General features: G+C 38.6%; 1 pseudogene; it reads left to right on the forward strand.

The window, feature by feature from the left end:
* The first annotated feature begins 340 nt into the window (after positions 1 to 340).
* Positions 341 to 1,056, forward strand: Hnrnpk-ps3 (heterogeneous nuclear ribonucleoprotein K, pseudogene 3; annotated as a pseudogene).
* The last annotated feature ends 20,998 nt before the right edge of the window (positions 1,057 to 22,054 follow it).

Below are 22,054 nucleotides of genomic sequence, written 5' to 3' on the forward strand. Positions count from 1 at the left end.
AACAATAATCAATAATAATATCACCTAAAATCATATGACTATTCCTCATTCAAATACGCACAAATCAACAATGAGCTTAGCTGGGTGGGAACACCCCCTCCCAGGTCACTACTCCCTTAATTTAATTTATTATCCTTGAACACAGGATTTAGCTATATTCTAATATAGGAGGTATCCTTTATTATTAGAATCATACAATTTTATTTTTCCTTTCCAAGCTTACTATGCTTGATCAGGATGGTCCCTATAATAGAGAAGCATAGGAGTGACCTCATAGAGATAGTGCAGTCAGGTGGTAACTGCCAATTCTCACAATTGGTGGATCCACTTAATTAAAAAGATGGAGACAGCACAGCCAGATGAAACTGTCCCCAACAATGAAGTCAATGATGAATTTGATAATGCCCTGCAGAAGATTTGGAGGTGGAACAAATCTTTAAAAGATCTAGAAATTGTGATGAGATGGTTGAATTGTGAATTTTGCTTCAAAGCAATAATGCTGGAGCAATAACTACAAAAGGAGGCACGAATACTAAGGGTGTCTTTATTGACTCCAATGCCAGTGTTTCACTGTCAGACAACAGTGGCCTCAAGTGCATACTCAGTATCAGTGTTGATATTGAGACAATTAGAGAAACTCTGAAGAAAATCTCTATATTGGAAGAGGGCGTGCAGTTGCCATCGCCCACTGCAATCAGCCAGTTTCCATTTGTATCTGATACTGTGTGAATTACAACATTATAAAAGAAGTGACTTTGACTCTGAGTTGAGACTGTTGGTTCTTCAAAGTCTGACAGAGGAATTATTGGTGTTAAAAGAGTCAAAGAAGTCAAGAAAACGCTAAGATAGCAATTAAGCTTTTCTAGGATTGCTGCTGCTCTTATTCTACTCACAAAATTGTGGAGGAACCATGACAGGATTGTAGAATGCATAAAGATCATCCATGACCTTATATCTAATTTTCCCATCAAATGACATGTAGGACCTCATGATCCCAACTTTTATGATGAAACCAATGATTATGGTTGTTTTACAATGATGTTTGATGATCACTGAGGATGGCTAGTGGGATTCTCCGTCTTGGAAAGAGGGGTTTTTCACAGATTACCTCCTGGTCAGAGTGGGCATTCCTTTCCTCCTTGTAGAAGAGATTGTGATTATATAAGCCTCCTTCATCTTCCGCAAGTTGAGGTGGACAGGATGGCAGCAGAGGTATGGAATCTTCCACACCACTATCACACAAAAGAAGAGATCTAATGACTTACAAGAGAAGAGGAAGGCCTGAGGATAACTATGATGGCATGGTTGGGTTAAGTGCTGATGAAACGTGGGACTTAGAAATTGGCACTTCAAGCACATCAGAATTGCAAATGGCTTATGAACCACAGGTAGTTCTGGACATGATTATCTCTATGCAGGGAGTTGTAGCTCTTACAGCCACATTCCTTACCAAATTATCACATAATAATGATCTCTATGCAACCTAATAAAATACTTTTCTGAAATGTCTAAGCCAACCCCCCCCCCTTAATTCAAATCACCAATATAAATGTCTACCATGAGTCTACTAGTGTGGCCCATTAGGCCCCACTTAACATGTTCCACTATTGTCCTAATCCTAAATCCCCAAATCTACATTCCTTTAAACAAAAACATGGTCAGATCTATCACAGAAACACCACAGTCTCTGGTACCAACTTCTGTCTTAGGCTTTCACTGCAAAAAACAAACAAAAATAAAAACAAAACAAAACAAAACACCATGACCAAGTCAATTCATATAATGGAAAACATATAATTAAGGTTGTCTTACAGTTTTAGAATATCAGTTCATTGTGTTATGGCAAGAAGTATGGCAGTATCCAGGGAAATGTAGTGCTGGAGGAGTTAAGAATTCTACATCTTCATCCAAATGCAACCAGGAGGAGACTGCTCACTACAAGCAATCAGGAGGAAGCTTTCTTCCTCCCTGGGTAGAGCCTAGGCATCAGAGTCCTCAAAGCCCACCTATACAATGATACATTTTCTCCAACAAGGCCACACAGTACTTAACAGTGCCACTTCCTGTACCCAAGTATTCAAACCATTACATTGCATAATGGTCATGCCACTATTGCACTAGTAAGTGTATCTTGCCTGCAGGGTTGATATGGTATAGAGAGGCCAGTTCTGGGTAAAACCATTAATAATCATTGTCTACTAGCATACTCCATTGCACTCTGATCCTGTCAAAAGTAGCCAGTGGAGTGGAAGTCTCATGGCCAGTTTGAAACTGTTTTCATAGTCCTATATTGATTGAGTGTGGTATATACTTCCTGTGGAATTAAACATGTCATTATGGTGCATAATCATTGACAGCATCAATATCCTTTGTTTCCTTAGAGGCTTCTGTGACCTTTCAGTGTGATTTCCTTCTTTTACCCTTTTCTTCTGTGGGCTGCTTTGTCCATCCATGTAAAATAATTTCATTTGAACCAATCTTTTTCTGTTTTAAGGATATATTTTGAAATTAGCTTCTATTAAAATTATTTATTTATTTACTTTACACCCCAACAGTTCCTCATTCTGATCCCCATCATACAGGTCTTCCCCCATTTTTCCTCACCCCTTCTCCTTTGAGAAGAGGGAGGTGCTTATTGGGATCCATCCATCACTATACTCCCAACTAACCCCCCTCTGGCATATTAAGTCACTGCAGGACTAGGTGCACTTTCTCCCACTGAGACCATACAAGGCAGCCCAGCTGGAAGAACAAGATCCACAGGCAGGCAGGCAACCAATTCAGGGATACCCCCATTCCATTTGTTAGGGGAACTACATGAAGACCAAGTTGTACTTCTGCTACATATGAGCAGGGGGTCTAGGTCCAGGCCATGTGTGCTCTTTGGTTGGTGGTTCAATTTTTGGAAATACCCAAGTGCCCAGGTTGGTTGACTCTGTTGGTCTTCCTGTGGAGTCCCTGTTCTCTTCAGGTCCCTCAATGTGTTCATAAGACTACCTGAGTTCTATCTAATGTTTTGCTCTGGGTCTTGGCATCTTTTTCATTGGTTGCTGGGTGGATCCACTCTGAAAACAGTTATGCTACAATTCCTTCTGGAAGAATAGCTGAGTATCATTAATAGTGTCAGATATTGGTTCTTGGTCATGGGATGGGTCTGAATTTTGGCAAGTCATTGACTGGCCATTCCCTCTGTCTCTTTTCTTTGCTATTCATAATAGCCAGAAACAGGAAAAAACCTAGATGTCTCTCAAATGAAGAATGGATAAAGTGTGGTTTGTTTACATAGTAATGCTTCTCAGCTAGTAAAACAAAATATTATGAATTTTGCAGGCAAATGGGTGAAGCTAGAAAGAATCATCCTGAATAAGGTAATTCAGACCCCCAAAAAAATACATCATATATATTCACATGTAAGTGGATATTAACCATACCAAAGGATAATCACACTATAATCCACAAATCCAAAGAAGAAAAATGGTTGGATCTTTCCCAGAAGGGAAAATAAAAACAGATATTGGAGATGGATGGGGGAGGGACCTGGGTAAGAGATGGGATGGGGAGGGGAGCAGGGATGAACAGGTGTAAGGAGAGCAAGGGAGAGAGAATGGAGATCACAAGTGGCAGGCACAATCTCTATGAAGTGTCAGAGACCTGAAATGGGGGTGGCCCCAGAGTGTCTGCGAGGGTGACCCTAGCTGAGACTCCTAGCAGCATGAAATATAAATTCTGAAGTGACCCCTTTCAGTAATCAGGCATGACTCCCTTTGAAGGGATAAGAACAGCCACACACCCATAAAAACTTCAACTCAAGATGTGTCTACAAGATGTGCAGGGACAAAGATAGAGAAGATGGAAATTAGCTATCTTATTCATCCTATGGCATTTTCATATATTCTTACTTTTCCAATGACTTTCGTCTTACCCCTGCCATTCCTTAGCCCCAGGTCTCCCCTTAACCCTTCCTCTTCTTTTATTTTATGTTAATCATTTTATAATTTGAAAATACATCTTCAAAAGTCTTTTGATTTGTGCTTTGTATTTTCTTTTCATTTTTTTGAAGAATAGAAAATTTCATTTCTAACATACTTCATCAATCCTCTCTTTCAAGAATAAAAGTCTTTTAAAGAACTTATCTATCAAAATGAAGATTGTTCATGTTAAATTCAAAAAATACAATGTTTTCACTTTCATGTGTAGACTGACAGATCATTTAAAATGCAACAGTGTATTTACTGAAAAGATGATCGGACGTAAAACTTCATTCATACAGGCATTTATTTGAGAACAATTATCCTATTTTGCTACATTGCAACATAAATTTGACCTTGGGATTAACTGAGATTTCTTTTTTTTTTATTTTTTTATTTTTTATTAACTTGAGTATTTCTTATATGCATTTCGAGTGTTATTCCCTTTCCCAGTTTCCGGGCAAACATCCCCCTCCCCCCTCCCCTTCCTTATGGGTGTTCCCCTCCCTACCCTCCCCCCATTGCCCCCTCCCCCCATAGACTAGTTCACTGGGGGTTCAGTCTTAGCAGGACCCAGGGCTTCCCCTTCCACTGGTGCTCTTACTAGGATATTCATTGCTACCTATGGGGTCAGAGTCCAGGGTCAGTCCATGTATAGTCTTTAGGTAGTGGCTTAGTCCCTGGAAGCTCTGGTTGCTTGGCATTGTTGTACTTTTGGGGTCTCGAGCCCCTTCAAGCTCTTCCAGTTCTTTCTCTGATTCCTTCAACAGGGGACCTATTCTCAGTTCAGTGGTTTGCTGCTGGCATTCGCCTCTGTATTTGCTGTATTCTGGCTGTGTCTCTCAGGAGCGATCTACATCTGGCTCCTGTCGGTCTGCACTTCTTTGCTTCATCCATCTTGTCTAATTGGGTGGCTGTATATGTATGGGCCACATGTGGGGCAGGCTCTGAATGGGTGTTCCTTCAGTCTCTGTTTTAATCTTTGCCTCTCTATACCCTGCCAAGGGTATTCTTGTTCCCCCTTTTTTTTTTTATTAACTTGAGTATTTCTTATATACATTTCGAGTGTTATTCCCTTTCCCGGTTTCCGGGCAAACATCCCCCTCCCCCCTCCCCTTCCTTATGGGTGTTCCCCTCCCAACCCTCCCCCCATAGCCGCCCTCCCCCCATAGACTAGTTCACTGGGGGTTCAGTCTTAGCAGGACCCAGGGCTTCCCCTTCCACTGGTGCTCTTACTAGGATATTCATTGCTACCTATGGGGTCAGAGTCCAGGGTCAGTCCATGTATAGTCTTTAGGTAGTGGCTTAGTCCCTGGAAGCTCTGATTGCTTGGCATTGTTGTACTTTTGGGGTCTCGAGCCCATTCAAGCTCTTCCAGTTCTTTCTCTGATTCCTTCAATAGGGGAACTATTCTCAGTTCAGTGGTTTGCTGCTGGCATTCGCCTCTGTATTTGCTGTATTCTGGCTGTGTCTCTCAGGAGAGATCTACATCCGGCTCCTGTCGGTCTGCACTTTTTTGCTTCATCCATCTTGTCTAATTGGGTGGCTGTATATGTATGGGCCACATGTGGGGCAGGCTCTGAATGGGTATTCCTTCAGTCTCTGTTTTAATCTTTGCCTCTCCCTTCCCTGCCAAGGGTATTCTTTTTCCTCATTTAAAGAAGGAGTGAAGCATTCACATTTTGATCATCCGTTTTGAGTTTCGTTTGTTCTAGGGATTTCAAGCATTTGGGCTAATAGCCACTTATCAATGAGTGCATACCATGTATGTCTTTCTGTGATTGGGTTAGCTCACTCAGGATGATATTTTCCAGTTCCAACCATTTGCCTACGAATTTCATAAACTCGTTGTTTTTGATTGCTGAGTAATATTCCATTGTGTAGATGTACCACATTTTCTGTATCCATTCCTCTGTTGAAGGGCATCTGGGTTCTTTCCAGTTTCTGGCTATTATAAATAAGGCTGCGATGAACATAGTGGAGCACGTGTCTCTTTTATATGTTGAGGCATCTTTTGGGTATATGCCCAAGAGAGGTATAGCTGGATCCTCAGGCAGTTCAATGTCCAATTTTCTGAGAAACCTCCAGACTGATTTCCAGAATGGTTTTACCAGTCTGCAATCCCACCAACAATGGAGGAGTGTTCCTCTTTCTCCACATCCTCGCCAGCATCTGCTGTCACCTGAGTTTTTGATCTTAGCCATTCTCAGTGGTGTGAGGTGAAATCTCAGGGTTGTTTTGATTTGCATTTCCCTTATGACTAAAGATGTTGAACATTTCTTTAGGTGTTTCTCGGCCATTCGGCATTCCTCAGCTGTGAATTCTTTGTTTAGCTCTGAACCCCATTTTTTAATAGGGTTATTTGTTTCCCTGCGGTCTAACTTCTTGAGTTCTTTGTATATTTTGGATATAAGGCCTCTATCTGTTGTAGGATTGGTAAAGATCTTTTCCCAATCTGTTGGTTGCCGTTTTGTCCTAACCACAGTGTCCTTTGCCTTACAGAAGCTTTGCAGTTTTATGAGATCCCATTTGTCGATTATTGATCTTAGAGCATAAGCCATTGGTGTTTTGTTCAGGAAATTTTATCCAGTGCCCATGTGTTCCAGATGCTTCCCTAGTTTTTCTTCTATTAGTTTGAGTGTGTCTGGTTTGATGTGGAGGTCCTTGATCCACTTGGACTTAAGCTTTGTACAGGGTGATAAGCATGGATCGATCTGCATTCTTCTACATGTTGCCCTCCAGTTGAACCAGCACCATTTGCTGAAAATGCTATCTTTTTTCCATTGGATGGTTTTGGCTCCTTTGTCAAAAATCAAGTGACCATATGTGTGTGGGTTCATTTCTGGGTCTTCAATTCTATTCCATTGGTCTATCTGTCTGTCTCTGTACCAATACCATGCAGTTTTTATCACTATTGCTCTGTAATACTGCTTGAGTTCAGGGATAGTGATTCCCCCTGAAGTCCTTTTATTGTTGAGGATAGCTTTAGCTATCCTGGGTTTTTTGTTATTCCAGATGAATTTGCAAATTTTTCTGTCTAACTCTTTGAAGAATTGGATTGGTATTTTGATGGGGATTGCATTGAATCTGTAGATTGCTTTTGGTAAAATGGCCATTTTTACTATATTAATCCTGCCAATCCATGAGCATGGGAGATCTTTCCATCTTCTGAGGTCTTCTTCAATTTCTTTCCTCAGTGTCTTGAAGTTCTTATTGTACAGATCTTTTACTTGCTTGGTTAAAGTCACACCGAGGTACTTTATATTATTTGGGTCTATTATGAAGGGTGTCGTTTCCCTAATTTCTTTCTCGGCTTATTTCTTTTTGTATAGAGGAAGGCAACTGATTTATTTGAGTTAATTTTATACCCAGCCACTTTGCTGAAGTTGTTTATCAGCTTTAGTAGTTCTCTGGTGGAACTTTTGGGATCACTTAAATATACTATCATGTCATCTGCAAATAGTGATATTTTGACCTCTTCTTTTCCGATCTGTATCCCCTTGATCTCCTTTTGTTGTCTGATTGCTCTGGCTAGAACTTCAAGAACTATATTGAATAAGTAGGGAGAGAGTGGGCAGCCTTGTCTAGTCCCTGATTTTAGTGGGATTGCTTCAAGTTTCTCTCCATTTAGTTTAATGTTAGCAACTGGTTTGCTGTATATGGCTTTTACTATGTTTAGGTATGGGCCTTGAATTCCTATTCTTTCCAGGACTTTTATCATGAAGGGGTGTTGAATTTTGTCAAATGCTTTCTCAGCATCTAATGAAATGATCATGTGGTTTTGTTCTTTCAGTTTGTTTATATAATGGATCACGTTGATGGTTTTCCGTATATTAAACCATCCCTGCATGCCTGGGATGAAGCCTACTTGATCATGGTGGATGATTGTTTTGATGTGCTCTTGAATTCGGTTTGCCAGAATTTTATTGAGTATTTTTGCGTCGATATTCATAAGGGAAATTGGTCTGAAGTTCTCTTTCTTTGTTGTGTCTTTGTGTGGTTTAGGTATAAGAGTAATTGTGGCTTCGTAGAAGGAATTCGGTAGGGCTCCATCTGTTTCAATTTTGTGGAATAGTTTGGATAATATTGGTATGAGGTCTTCTATGAAGGTTTGATAGAATTCTGCACTAAACCCGTCTGGACCTGGGCTCTTTTTGGTTGGGAGACCTTTAATGACTGCTTCTATTTCCTTGGGAGTTATGGGGTTGTTTAACTGGTTTATCTGTTCCTGATTTAACTTCGATACCTGGTATCTGTCTAGGAAATTGTCCATTTCCTGAAGATTTTCAAATTTTGTTGAATATAGGTTTTTATAGTAAGATCTGATGATTTTTTGAATTTCCTCTGAATCTGTAGTTATGTCTCCCTTTTCATTTCTGATTTTGTTAATTTGGACGCACTCTCTGTGTCCTCTCGTTAGTCTGGCTAAGGGTTTATCTATCTTGTTGATTTTCTCAAAGAACCAACTTTTGGTTCTGTTGATTCTTTCTATGGTCCTTTTTGTTTCTACTTGGTTGATTTCAGCTCTGAGTTTGATTATTTCCTGCCTTCTACTCCTCCTGGGTGTATTTGCTTCTTTTTGTTCTAGATCTTGTAGGTGTGCTGTCAAGCTGCTGACATATGCTCTTTCCTGTTTCTTTCTGCAGGCACTCAGCGCTATGAGTTTTCCTCTTAGCACAGCTTTCATTGTGTCCCATAAGTTTGAGTATGTTGTATCTTCATTTTCATTAAATTCTAAAAAGTTTTTAATTTCTTTCTTTATTTCTTCCTTGACCAGGTTATCATTGAGTAGAGCATTGTTCAATTTCCACGTATATGTGGGCATTCTTCCCTTATTGTTATTGAAGACCAGTTTTAGGCCGTGGTGGTCCGATAGCACGCATGGGATTATTTCTATCTTTCTGTACCTGTTGAGGCCCGTTTTTTGACCAATTATATGGTCAATTTTGGAGAAAGTACCATGAGGAGCTGAGAAGAAGGTATATCCTTTTGCTTTAGGATAGAATGTTCTATAAATACCCGTTAAGTCCATTTGGCTCATGACTTCTCTTAGTCTGTCGACATCACTGTTTAATTTCTGTTTCCATGATCTGTCCATTGATGAGAGTGGGGTGTTGAAATCTCCCACTATTATTGTGTGAGGTGCAATGTGTGTTTTGAGCTTTAGTAAGGTTTCTTTTACGTATGTAGGTGCCCTTGTATTTGGGGCATAGATATTTAGGATTGAGAGTTCATCTTGGTGGATTTTTCCTTTGATGAATATGAAGTGTCCTTCCTTATCTTTTTTGATGACATTTAGTTGGAAATTGATTTTATTTGATATTAGAATGGCTACTCCAGCTTGCTTCTTCTGACCATTTGCTTGGAAAGTTGTTTTCCAGCCTTTCACTCTGAGGTAGTGTCTGTCTTTGTCTCTGAGGTGTGTTTCCTGTAGGCAGCAGAATGCAGGGTCCTCGTTGCGTATCCAGTTTGTTAATCTATGTCTTTTTATTGGGGAGTTGAGGCCATTGATATTGAGAGATATTAAGGAATAGTGATTATTGTTTCCCTTTATATTCATATTTGGATGTGAGGTTATGTTTGTGTGCTTTCATTCTCTTTGTTTTGTTGCCAAGACGATTAGTTTCTTGCTTCTTCTAGGGTATAGCTTGCCTCCTTATGTTGGGCTTTACCATTTATTATCCTTTGTAGTGCTGGATTTATAGAAAGATATTGTGTAAATTTGGTTTTGTCATGGAATATCTTGGTTTCTCCATCAATGTTAATTGAGAGTTTTGCTGGATACAGTAACCTGGGCTGGCATTTGTGTTCTCTTAGGGTCTGTATAACATCAGTCCAGGATCTTCTGGCCTTCATAGTTTCTGGCGAGAAGTCTGGTGTGATTCTGATAGGTCTCCCTTTATATGTTACTTGACCTTTTTCCCTTACTGCTTTTAATATTCTTTCTTTATTTTGTGCGTTTGGTGTTTTGACAATTATGTGACGGGAGGTGTTTCTTTTCTGGTCCAATCTATTTGGAGTTCTGTAGGCTTCTTGTATGTCTATGGGTATCTCTTTTTTTAGGTTAGGGAAGTTTTCTTCTATGATTTTGTTGAAGATATTTACTGGTCCTTCGAGCTGGGAGTCTTCACTCTCTTCTATACCTATTATCCTTAGGTTTGATCTTGTCATTGAGTCCTGGATTTCCTGTATGTTTTGGACCAGTAGCTTTTTCCGCTTTACATTATCTTTGACAGTTGAGTCAATGATTTCTATGGAATCTTCTGCTCCTGAGATTCTCTCTTCCATCTCTTGTATTCTGTTGGTGAAGCTTGTATCTACAGCTCCTTGTCTCTTCTTTTGGTTTTCTATATCCAGGGTTGTTTCCATGTGTTCTTTCTTGATTGCTTCTATTTCCATTTTTAATTCCTTCAACTGTTTGTTTGTGTTTTCCTGGAATTCTTTCAGGGATTTTTGCGATTCCTCTCTGTAGGCTTTTATTTGTTTATTAATGTTTTCCTGTGCTTCCCTAAGTGTGTTCATGTCTTTCTTGAAGTCCTCCAGCATCATGATCAAATATGATTTTGAAACTAGATCTTGCTTTTCTGGTGTGTTTGGATATTCCGTGTTTGCTTTGGTGGGAGAATTGGGCTCCGATGATGGCATGTAGTCTTGGTTTCTGTTGCTTGGGTTCCTGCGCTTGCCTCTCGCCATCAGATTATCTCTAGTGTTACTTTGTTCTGCTATTTCTGACAGTGGCTAGACTGTCCTATAAGCCTGTGTGTCAGGAATGCTGTAGACCTGTTTTCCTCTCTTTCAGTCAGTTATGGGGACAGAGTGTTCTGCTTTCGGGCGTGTAGTTTTTCCTCTCTACAGGTCTTCAGCTGTTCCTGTGGGCCTGTGTCTTGAGTTCACCAGGCAGCTTTCGTGCAGCAGAAAATTTGGTCTTACCTGTGGTCCCGAGGCTCAGGTTCACTCGTGGGGTGCTGCCCAGGGGCTCTCTGCAGCAGCAGCAACCAGGAAGACCTGTGCCGCCCCTTCCGGGAGCTTCAGTGCACCAGGGTTCCAGATGGTTTTGGCTTTTTCCTCTGGCGTCCGAGATGTGTGTGCAGGGAGCAGTCTCTTCTGGTTTCCCAGGCTTGTCTGCCTCTCTGAAGGTTTAGCTCTCCCTCCCACGGGATTTGGGTGCAGAGAACTGTTTATCCGGTCTGTTTCTTTCAGGTTCCGGCGGTGTCTCAGGCTCAGGGGTCCTGCCGCTCCTGGGCCCTCCCCCACGGGAGCCCAGAGGCCTTATACAGTTTCCTCTTGGGCCAGGGATGTGGGCAGGGTTGAGCAGTGTTGGTGGTCTCTTCCGCTCTGCAGCCTCAGGAGTGCCCACCTGACCAGGCGGTTGGGTCTCTCTCTCACCGGGTCTGGGAGCAGAGAGCTGCTGCGGGCCGGGATCCGCGGGTGTGGGACTTCCGCTAAACACAGAACGTGCCCGGTCCTAGAGAAATTCTGCTTCCGTGTGTCCCAAGCTCACCAGGCAGCTTTCGTGCAGCAGAAATTTTGGTCTTACCTGTGGTCCCGAGGCTCAGGTTCGCTCGTGGGGTGCTGCCCAGGGGTTCTCTGCAGCGGCAGCAACCAGGAAGACCTGTGCCGCCCCTTCCGGGAGCTTCAGTGCACCAGGGTTCCAGATGGTCTTTGGCTTTTTCCTCTGGCGTCCGAGATGTGTGTGCAGGGAGCAGTCTCTTCTGGTTTCCCAGGCTTGTCTGCCTCTCTGAAGGTTTAGTTCTCCCTCCCACGGGATTTGGGTGCAGAGAACTGTTTATCCGGTCTGTTTCTTTCCTAACTGAGATTTCATATCACATGCTTCATTTCATTTTTTTCCAGTGCCAGAGATGGTCTTTTGCATCAATGCAAAATATCAAGTATCATTTAATATTTGTACTTTGGTGTAATTATTTTCAAGTTGTAATGCAAGTTATTTTACCTAGGCATCTATACATCAAATAAAATAATCAATTTTACTGTTTGTGTTCATTTATTAATTTTAAACTTGTTTTGCAATATTTTATTTCATTGTGTTAAAATTTAATCAAAATAAAAATTTACAGAGAATTGATCATTAGGTGTAATTGGGGCAATTTATCTTTTCTGTTCCTTATTCTAGGACACATACATGTTTCGCTGTACACTATGTTTATATAGTTATTAAGTTATATCTCATTTATAGTGTGATAGTCTGTCTCTGAATTTATTTGTATATTGAAAATATTGATAACATTTAAAAATACTTATTCTCAAATTTTATTTCTTAGTTATCTGTTGAAGTATTTAGAAATGACATTTAAAAACAAAAAGTGCTAGCCAGAGCAATCAGACAACAAAAGGAGGTTAAAGGGATACAAACTGGAAAGGAAGAAGTCAAAATATTACTATTTGCAGATGATATGATAGCATACTTAAGTGACCCCAAAAGTTCCTCCAGAGTATTACTAAGCAAGATAAACAACTTCAGCAAAGTGCCTGGATATAAAATTAACTCAAACAAATCTTACTCTTCTCAAAGGGTAAACAGGCTGAGAAAGAAATTAGTGAAATGACACCCTTCACAGTAGTTTCAAATAACATAAAATACCTCAGGGTGACTCTAACCAAGCAAGTGAAATATCTATATGACAAGATCTTCAAGTTTCTGAAGAAAGAAATTGAAGAAGATCTCAGAAGACGGAAAGACCTCCCATGCTCATAGATTAGCAGGATTTATAGAGTAAAAATGGCCATCTTGGTGAAAGCAATATACAGATTAAAGGCAATACCCATCAAAATTAGTACTCAACTCCTTATAGAATTGGAAGAAGCAATTTCTAAATTTATATGGAATAGTAAAAAACACAGGATAGCAAAAACTATCCTCAACAATAAAAGAACTGGGGAAAAACACCATCCCTGACCTCAAGCTGTATTACCGAGCAATAGTGACAAATACTACATGGTATTGGTACAGAGTCAGGCAGTTAGATCAATGAAATAAGACTTGAAGACTCAGAAATGAACCCGCCCTTCTATGGTCACTTGATGCATGACAAAGGAGCTAAAACTCTCCAATGGAAGAAAGACAGCATTTTCAACAAATGGTGCTGGTTCAACTGTAGGTCAAAATGTAGAAGAATGCAAATGGATCCCTTCTTATCACCCTATACAAAGCTTAAGTACAAGTAGATCAAGGACCTCCACATAAAATCAGATACACTCAAAGTATTAGAAGAAAAAGTGGGTAAGAGCCTCGAACACACGGGCAATGGGAAAATTTTTCTAAACAGAATACTAATGGCTTATGCTTTAAGATAAAGAGTAAACAAATTGGACCTCATAAAATTATAAATTTTCTGTAAGGCAAAGGACACTGTCATTAGGACAAAAGGGCAACCACCAGATTGGGTAAAGGTCTTTACCAATCTTACATCTGATAGAGGACTATTATTTATTATATATAAGTAACTCAAGAAGTTAGACTCCAGGAAGTCAAAGAATCCTATTAAAAATAGTGCACAGAAGTAAACAAAGAATTCTCAGCTGAGGAATATTGGATGGCTAAGAAGTACCTAAAGAAATATTCAACACCCTTAGTCATCAGGAAAATGCAAATCAAAAGAACCCTGACTTTCCACCTCACACCAGTCAGAATGACTAAGATCAAAAACTGAGGTGGCAACACACCTGGCAAGAATGTGAAGAAAGAGAAACACTCCTTCATTTTTAGTGGGATTGCAAGCTGGTACAACCACTCTGCAAATCAATCTGGAGATTCTTCAGAAAAGTATTACCTGAGGACTCATCTATACCACTCCTAGACATATACCCATATGATGCTCTAATATATAACAAGGACACATGCTCTGCCATGTTAATAGCAGCCTTATTTATAATAGCCAGAAGCTGGAAAGATCCCAGATGTCTTTCAAGAGAGGAATGGATATAGGAAATATGGTACATTTACACAATGGAGTACTACTCAGCTACCTAAAATAACGACCTCATGAAATTCATACGCAAATGGAAGGTACTAGAAAATGTCATCCTGAGTGAGGTAACCCAATCACAAGAAAACACACATGGTATGCACTCACCAATAAGTGGATATTAGCTCACAATCTCAAATTACCCAAGATACAATCCACAGGCCACATGAAGCTCAAGAAGAAGGATGACCAAAGTCCAGATCCTGGGTGGGCTGCTGAGCAGACCTGGGAGACAAGTGAATGAAGTGCCATCCTCCTCTCCTTCGAATACAATTCACTTCTCTTATCTCCAGTTCTCCTTTCATTCTCTCTTTTCCAAAATATTCTATGGATCCCACAGACTGTCCCCTCCTAATCTCCATCCCCAATACCAGCTAGGTACCTCTCTACAAATCCATAGGCCACTCTTTCCAAGGAAGCAGATAGGGTAACTGTCAATCTTCCTCCTCTATCTGATTCTCCAAATCCAGTACCCCCAGTCTTATCCCCCATGCTTTAGCAGATATTTTGAAGTGACCTTTCTTCACAGTTTATCTACTCCATTCCAAGGGGACTAAATATGCATATCCTGTTAAACATTCTGCTTGTTTCCCTCCTATGTACACTTTTAGACCTGTGTTCTATCTCCATTCCTAAGTGTCAGTTCCCAATACCTAGAAACACATTTTACCTGAAATCTCAGTGGCCACACATATCAAGTCCACCAAAAATTTTCGTTCTTTTTTTTCTTTTGGAGCTGGGGACTGAACCCAGGGCCTTGCACTTCCTAGGCAAGTGCTCTACCACTGAGCTAAATCCCCAACCCCACCAAAAATTTTCAACAAGACAATAAACAGTTATCATACTCTCCTAAAATACACAGAGAAAGCATAATCCAATGAACAAAACACCCATATGACAAAAGAAAAACCAGAAATTACCAGCTAAATTTATAATATCCCAATCCCAGATGCCTAGACACCAGTGTAAAATATAATGAGTAACAACCAGAGCAATATGTCTCCACTAGAGCACTAAAACCCTAACACAGAAGATCCTGATTATACCAACATAATTTAACCACAAGGAAAAAAAAGTCTTCAAACTATGATTTCATAAAACATGATAAAAAATGATAGATGTCTTTAAGTACCTGGAATGAAGGATTTAGAAATTCTAACAGGAACTATCGAGGCAAGTTTCATTAACAAAATACAGAAGATAGAAGAGAAAATCTCGGCTGTTGAGTTAAAATAGAAGAAATGGATACACCTGTCAAAGAAAATTGTAAATCTAAAGAATCTCCTGAAACAAAACACCCAGGAAATTGGCAACAATATGAAAGTACAAAAATCTAAGAATAATAGGAATAGGGGAAGGACAAGAAATTGAGCATAAAGGTAGAGAAAATATTTTCAAGAAAATTACAGAAGAAAAGTTTCCTAGTATAAAGGTTCAAGAACAATTTCCAACCAAATGGATTGGAAAACATCCCATCAACATATAATAATAAAAACACTAAATATACAAGAAAAAGAAAGGATATTAAATGCTGCAAGGAAAAAAGATGAAGCTACATATAAGAGGTGTCTGATTAGAATTACACCTGACTTCTCATTGTAGACTCTAAAATCCAGAAGAGCCTGGATGGATAGATGTGATGCAGACTCAAAGGAAAAAAAAGACCATACATGCCAGCCCAGATTACTATACCCAGCAAATAATTTCAGTCACTATAGAGGGAAAAAATAAACTGTTCTGTAATAAGGGCAAATTTAATCAGAAATATAGAAAATAAATTACTTCAGACTAGCAAATGCAAAAGAAAGGAAACACCCGTGTGCACAGACACAAATCACCACTTCTACCACCACTGGAACAACAAAAAAATGACAGGAAGCAACAATTATAAATAATTGATATCTCTCAGTATCCTTTCCCCAATAAAACAATCTCAGACTAATAGAATCATGCTGAAGCATGTCTCATTCCATTTTATTGGATACAGGAAACATACATCAACACCAAGGATTAACAATAATCACAGATTAACAAAGATATCTGAAGCAAAATAGTACAAGAAACAAGTTGGTGCAGACATTTTACTTTCAAATAAAACAGACTTCAAACCAAAGGGATAGTGAAAGTCACCTATCATCAAAAGAAAAATCCACCAATATGACATTTCAATTCTTAACATTTTTGCCCCAAACACAAAGGCACCGAAGTCTGCAAAGGAATCATTACTGTATTTGAAACCACATATTACCGCATAGACACAGATAGTGGGGGACTTCAATTCCCTACTCTCAACAGCAGACAAGTTACCCTGAAAAAATTAAACAAAAATGTTGGAAATAATAGACAGTATAAACCAAATAAACCAAACTGATATTTACAGAACATTTCACCCAAACTCAAAAGAATATACTTTCTTCTCTATACCTGGAACATTTTTCAAAATTGATCAAATCCAAAGAAACGACCAGGGATTAAGAAATACAAGAAAATGGAAATAACTCTCTGCATACTATCAGGCCATGAATTAAGGCTGTATATCAACAACAGAAGCAGCATAAAGCCTAACAACTTATGGAAACGGAACAGCTCTCTACTGAATAAAGAAAAATTGGTCAAATCAGAAAATTATGAAATTAAAAACTTTCTATCTTTCAATAAAATGCACACACGATATAACAAACTTATGAGGCACAATTAAAGGACATCTAAGAGGCAAATTTATAGCACTAATTGCCTACATAAAAGACTGAAGAGATCTATACCAGTAACTTAAAGGCATACTTGAAGGCTCTAGAACAGAAAGAAGAAATCTGGCCAAGTGGAGAATATTGCAAGAAATAATCACTCAGGTCTGAATTCAATGGAATAGAAAGAAAGAGAAATATAAAAGAGTCAATGAAACAAAGGGTTGGTTAATTGAGAAGATCAGCAAGATATAAAAACCCTTATCCAAACTAACTAAACGAGAGAGAGAATATTCAAATTAACAAAATTAGAAAAAAAGGGGGGGGACATAACAATAGATGCTGAACAAATCCAGAGTATAATAAGGAAAAACCTATACTCCAACAAATTAAATATCTAAGGAAAGTAAATAATTTTCTTGATAGATACCACATACCGAATTAAATCATGATCAGAAAAGTAATTTAAACAGACGTATAATTTCTAAATAAATGGAAGTCAATAAAAGTCTCACAACTCCCAAAATCCCAGGACCCCATGATGTTAGTCAGAATTCTACCAGATTTCCCCAAAAGAGTCATTGACATATTCCTCAAATTATTCCAAAGGTAGAAGAAATGAAAAGAAATAAAGGAACATTACTCAACTAATTTTAAGAGGCCACATCTCCTCTCATAACAAAGCCAACAAAGAAACAAAGAAATATAATTATAGAGCAATTTCACTTAAACACATAGATGGAGATATGAAATACTTGTAAACTCAATCCAAGAATACATAAAAACAAACAAACAAAACTATCCACCATGGTCAAGCAGGTTTCATCATAAAGACACAAAAACTTTTGAATATATATAATCAATAAATGTAATTCATGATATAAACCAACTAAAAGGAAAGAGATGATTATCTCAATAGGTACAGAAAAAGTCTTTGACAAAATTCAATAAGCCTTTATAATAGAAGGCCTAGAGAGATTAGGAATACAAAGGACACACCTAAACATAATGAAGGCAGTTCACAGCACACTCCTAACCAATACCAAATTAAATGCTCAACTAAAAGCAATTCCACTAATATCAGGACAAGACACTCTCCATATATACACAATATACTACTCGAAATTTTAACCAGTGCAATAAGACAGCCAAAGATCAAAGGGATACAAACTGAAAAGGTCAATTCAAAGTATCGTGACTTGCAGACAATATGATAGAGTGCAAAAATGTTACTAAAATTCCACCTGAGAACACCCACGGCTAATAACACATTGAGCAAAGTAGCTGGATACAAACCTAAGTGACCAAATCACATCTCATAATGGCCTTAAATAATATAAATATTTCAGGGTAATTCTAACCAGGCAATTAAAAACTTGTATGACAATAGCTTCATGCCTGTGAAGAAAGGAATTTAAAAATAACCTACATTTTAGGAACATTTAGCTGGAACATGCCTGCAAAAGTAAAAATAACCACCAATTCCAAGTTGTACTGCAAACCTATACTAATAAAAACAGCATAGTCTTGGCAAACAAATGAACACCTTGATTAATGGAATAGAATTGAAAACCCAGACATAAATATACAAACTCAACATCTAAGTTTTTATAAACAAGCCAGAAATGTGCTCTGAAAAATAGACAGCATCTTCAACAAATGGTGCTGATCAAACTAGATGCCTGCTTGTAGAAGAATGAAAAGTGATCTATTTATAACCAGGCACGAATTCAACTACAAATTGATCAAAGAACTCAACATAACAGCAGAAAAAGTTAACAGAATAGAAGAGAGAATAGAGAATAGTTTTCAATTGTCATAGGAGACAATGTTCTCAATAGAACACCAATAATTAAAACGAACAATTTATAAATGGGACCTCATAAAATAAAAAGTTTCTCTACATCTAAGAATACAATCAATTACTCAAACTGATAGCCTACACAAATGGAAAATATTTTTATAAACTCCATATATGGTGGAGGACTAATATCCAAAGTATATAAAGAATTCAAGCAACTAGATAGCAAAAATAATAATAATGCATTTCATAATGTGATACATATTTAAACTGAAAATTCTCAATAGAGAAAACTCCAATGGCTGAAAAACACTTAGAGAAATTTTCAGCATCATTAGTCATCAAGGAAATACAGGTCAAGTTCATTATGAGATCCATCTTACACCTGTCAAAATGGTTTATATCAAAACCACAAGTGTCAGCTCATGCCGGTGAATATTTGGAAAGGCAGGAACACTTCTTTAGTGTTGGTAGGGGCAAAGCCATTATGGAAGTCAATATGGTGGTTTATCTAAAAGTTGGAAATCATTCTACCTCATGATCTAGCTATACCACTCTTGGGAATGTACCCAAAGTCTCTCCATCTTAACCATAGGGACATTTGCTCAATTGTATTCACGTCTGCTCTCTATATAATAAACAGAAACTGGAAATGAAACCCAAATGTCTACTTAGAGAAGAATGAATGAAGAAAATGTGGCACATTTATGCAATGCAGTGTTACTCACCTGCTTAAAAAATGACATCATGAAATGTCCAGGCAAATGCATGTATCTAGAAAAATTCAACAGAAAGGATGTAACCAATACTCATAGAGATAAATATACAAGGATTTTAACCACTAAATAAATGACAACCAAGGTACAATCTACAGACCTGAAGAGGTTAGATACAGAGGAAGAGCCTAGGTACTTAATATAGACCTCACGGGATGGGGAGATAGAATAATTTTTATGAGTACATTGGACTGAGTAGAGAGAGAATAGGATCAAGATGAGCTTGGGATAAGAAGGGAACATGTACCCAGATGTTCCTCAATAGAGAAATGGATACAGAAAATGTGGTACATTTACACAATGGAATGTTACTCAGCTATTAAAAACAATGACTTCATGAAATTCATAGGCAAATGGATGAAACTAGAAAATATCATCCTGAGTGAGGTAACCCAATCACAAAAACACACATGGTATACATTCACTGATAAGTGGATATTAGCCCAAAAGCTCGGATCGCCCAAGATAAAATCCACAGAACACATGAAGCTCAAGGAGAAGGACAGCCAAACTGTGGATGCCTCACTCCTTGTGGGAATAAAAATCTTCATAGGTGGAGGTACAGAGAAAAAGTTTGAAGCAGAGACTGAAGAAATGGTCATTCAGAGACTGTCCCACCTGGGGATCAAGCCAATATACGTATAGCTACCAAACTCAGACAATATTGCTGATGCCAAGAAGTGGATGCTGACAGGAGCCTGATATAGCTGTCTCCTGAGAGACTCTGCAAGAGCATGACAAATACAGAGGTGGATGCTTGCAGTCAACCATTGATCTGAGAACAGGGTCCCCAATGGAGGAGTTAGAGAAAGAATTGGAGCTGAAGGGATTTGCAACTCCATAAAAACAACAATATCATCCGACCAGAGTTCTCATGGACAAAACCACTATCCAAAGTGTACACATGGACAGAATCATGGGTCTAGCTGCATATTTCACAGATGATGGCCTTGTTGGGCATCAATGGGAGGAGAAGCCCTTGGTGTTTCAAAAGCTCAATGCCACAGAGTAGGGGAATGTCAGGGCTGGAAGGCAGAAAGGTGTGGGCAAGTGAGGGAAAATTCTTATAGAAGCAGGGGTGGGGGGGTGGGCTAGGGGTTTTTTGAATGGGAAAACAAAAAAGGGGATAACATTTGAAGTATAAATAAAAAATACAATAAGAAAAGCAAAGGAAAGGAAAAAAAGAAGGGAACATGTGGCTAAAGGAGGAAAGATGAGGAAAGATATCTAGAACTGAGAGGTATTTAAGAGGTGGAAATGGAACCTAGTGCAGTGGATTCTTCCAAAAATGTATTAAAGTGTACTCCATGAGATTGAATCCATATCAGATATTGCTTGGGTGACCAAGAACTAGATAACCAAGAGATCTAGGGTGAACCAAATACTACTGGTTTAATGAAAATAGTAACAACAAAATGACTGCTAAGGATTATGTTATACTGAGATTAGTGTCTTATTCAGTCATCACCAAAATGGTTTCCTCCTGCAGCAGACAGGAACAAACATAGAGACTAGAGACCCACGGCAAACATTGCATACACACACACACACACACACACACACACACACACACACACACACACATACACATACACACACATGTATGTGTGTGTATTATGCAAATGCACACACATGTATAAGTAGCAATGATATTCTTGGCATATAATATACACAAGGTGGCAAAAATGAAATATTTCAATTCTTTCAAAACCCCTTACTTTATACATGAGAAAACACAGTGTTCAAAACTTCTCCATGTATGAAGTACAAAGCCTATCTTTTAGGAGGGAAGGCTATATTTCAGTACCGCTTAGCTTCAGTGCTTACACTCTTGGTGACATTCACTGCTGGTGGCATTCACTGCAAACTTTTGTCAAATGCATTGTATGCTATGAACTTTGACTTTTTTTAAGTTTTCAACTGGATTATAAGCTTGTCACTTATTTCTTTTATGCCCTAGGAGAAATTACTTCAGCAGACAATAAATATTGAACATTGGTTGAGATTTTGTGTCATTATTCCCTCAGATAAGAATAAGCAGGTAGCACAGTTGTATTCAACATGAATAGGCAGGAAGCTTTGCTTGCTCCAAAATTATACTTGTTGGACAATGGTCTGTTGATGAGAGAAAATAGCTCTAGAAAAATGAACTAGTAACAATGAGATCGTTTTCTTCTTGAAAACATATAACTTCGAAAAATATGGAGACATTATGTTTTTACTGCTATCCTCTGAAAAGCCAGGGATTAGTTGACATCTCTAGGATTGTTTCAAAATGAATTCTGTAAGTTCTTCATCTTCACTTAAGACAAGACTGCCATCGAGAAATTGAAACATCCATCAAACTATTCAACAATTCAGATTGAAAAGGGCCTTTAAAAATTATTCTAAGCTGCACATCCTAAAGAAAAAGAAAGAAAGAAAAGACCTCTGATTAAAGAAAAAGATTCATGAGGTGGCTCATTCTGTCCATTCTCTAAATTTCCCTGAACCCACTCCACAACTGCTCAAACTCCTCCCTTATGTTAAGAGTATTTGGCATTGTGATTCTCGAAGGTATACTTTTCGATCTCTAGTGTGACTAGATTAAAGTGATTAGATAGCATACAAATGAAATAAGTATGAATTAATAGAAAAAATGCCTATTCTAAGGAAACTCCTATTTTTTGCTTCCCTATGAAGTAGTGATCGAGATTTATGGAAAATTGTCACAGAATTCTAATGACAGAGCTGACTTTATTTGTTCCAAGAAAGGAACTTGCAATACACGAACAATGACTTTTAAGTATAGTTAGGTAATTGAGTGAAGACAGTCAGGACATGAGTAAACTTGTCATAAAAA

Source organism: Rattus norvegicus, chromosome 2 (assembly GCF_036323735.1).
Source record: "Rattus norvegicus strain BN/NHsdMcwi chromosome 2, GRCr8, whole genome shotgun sequence".
In the NCBI taxonomy this organism is placed as follows: domain Eukaryota; kingdom Metazoa; phylum Chordata; class Mammalia; order Rodentia; family Muridae; genus Rattus; species Rattus norvegicus.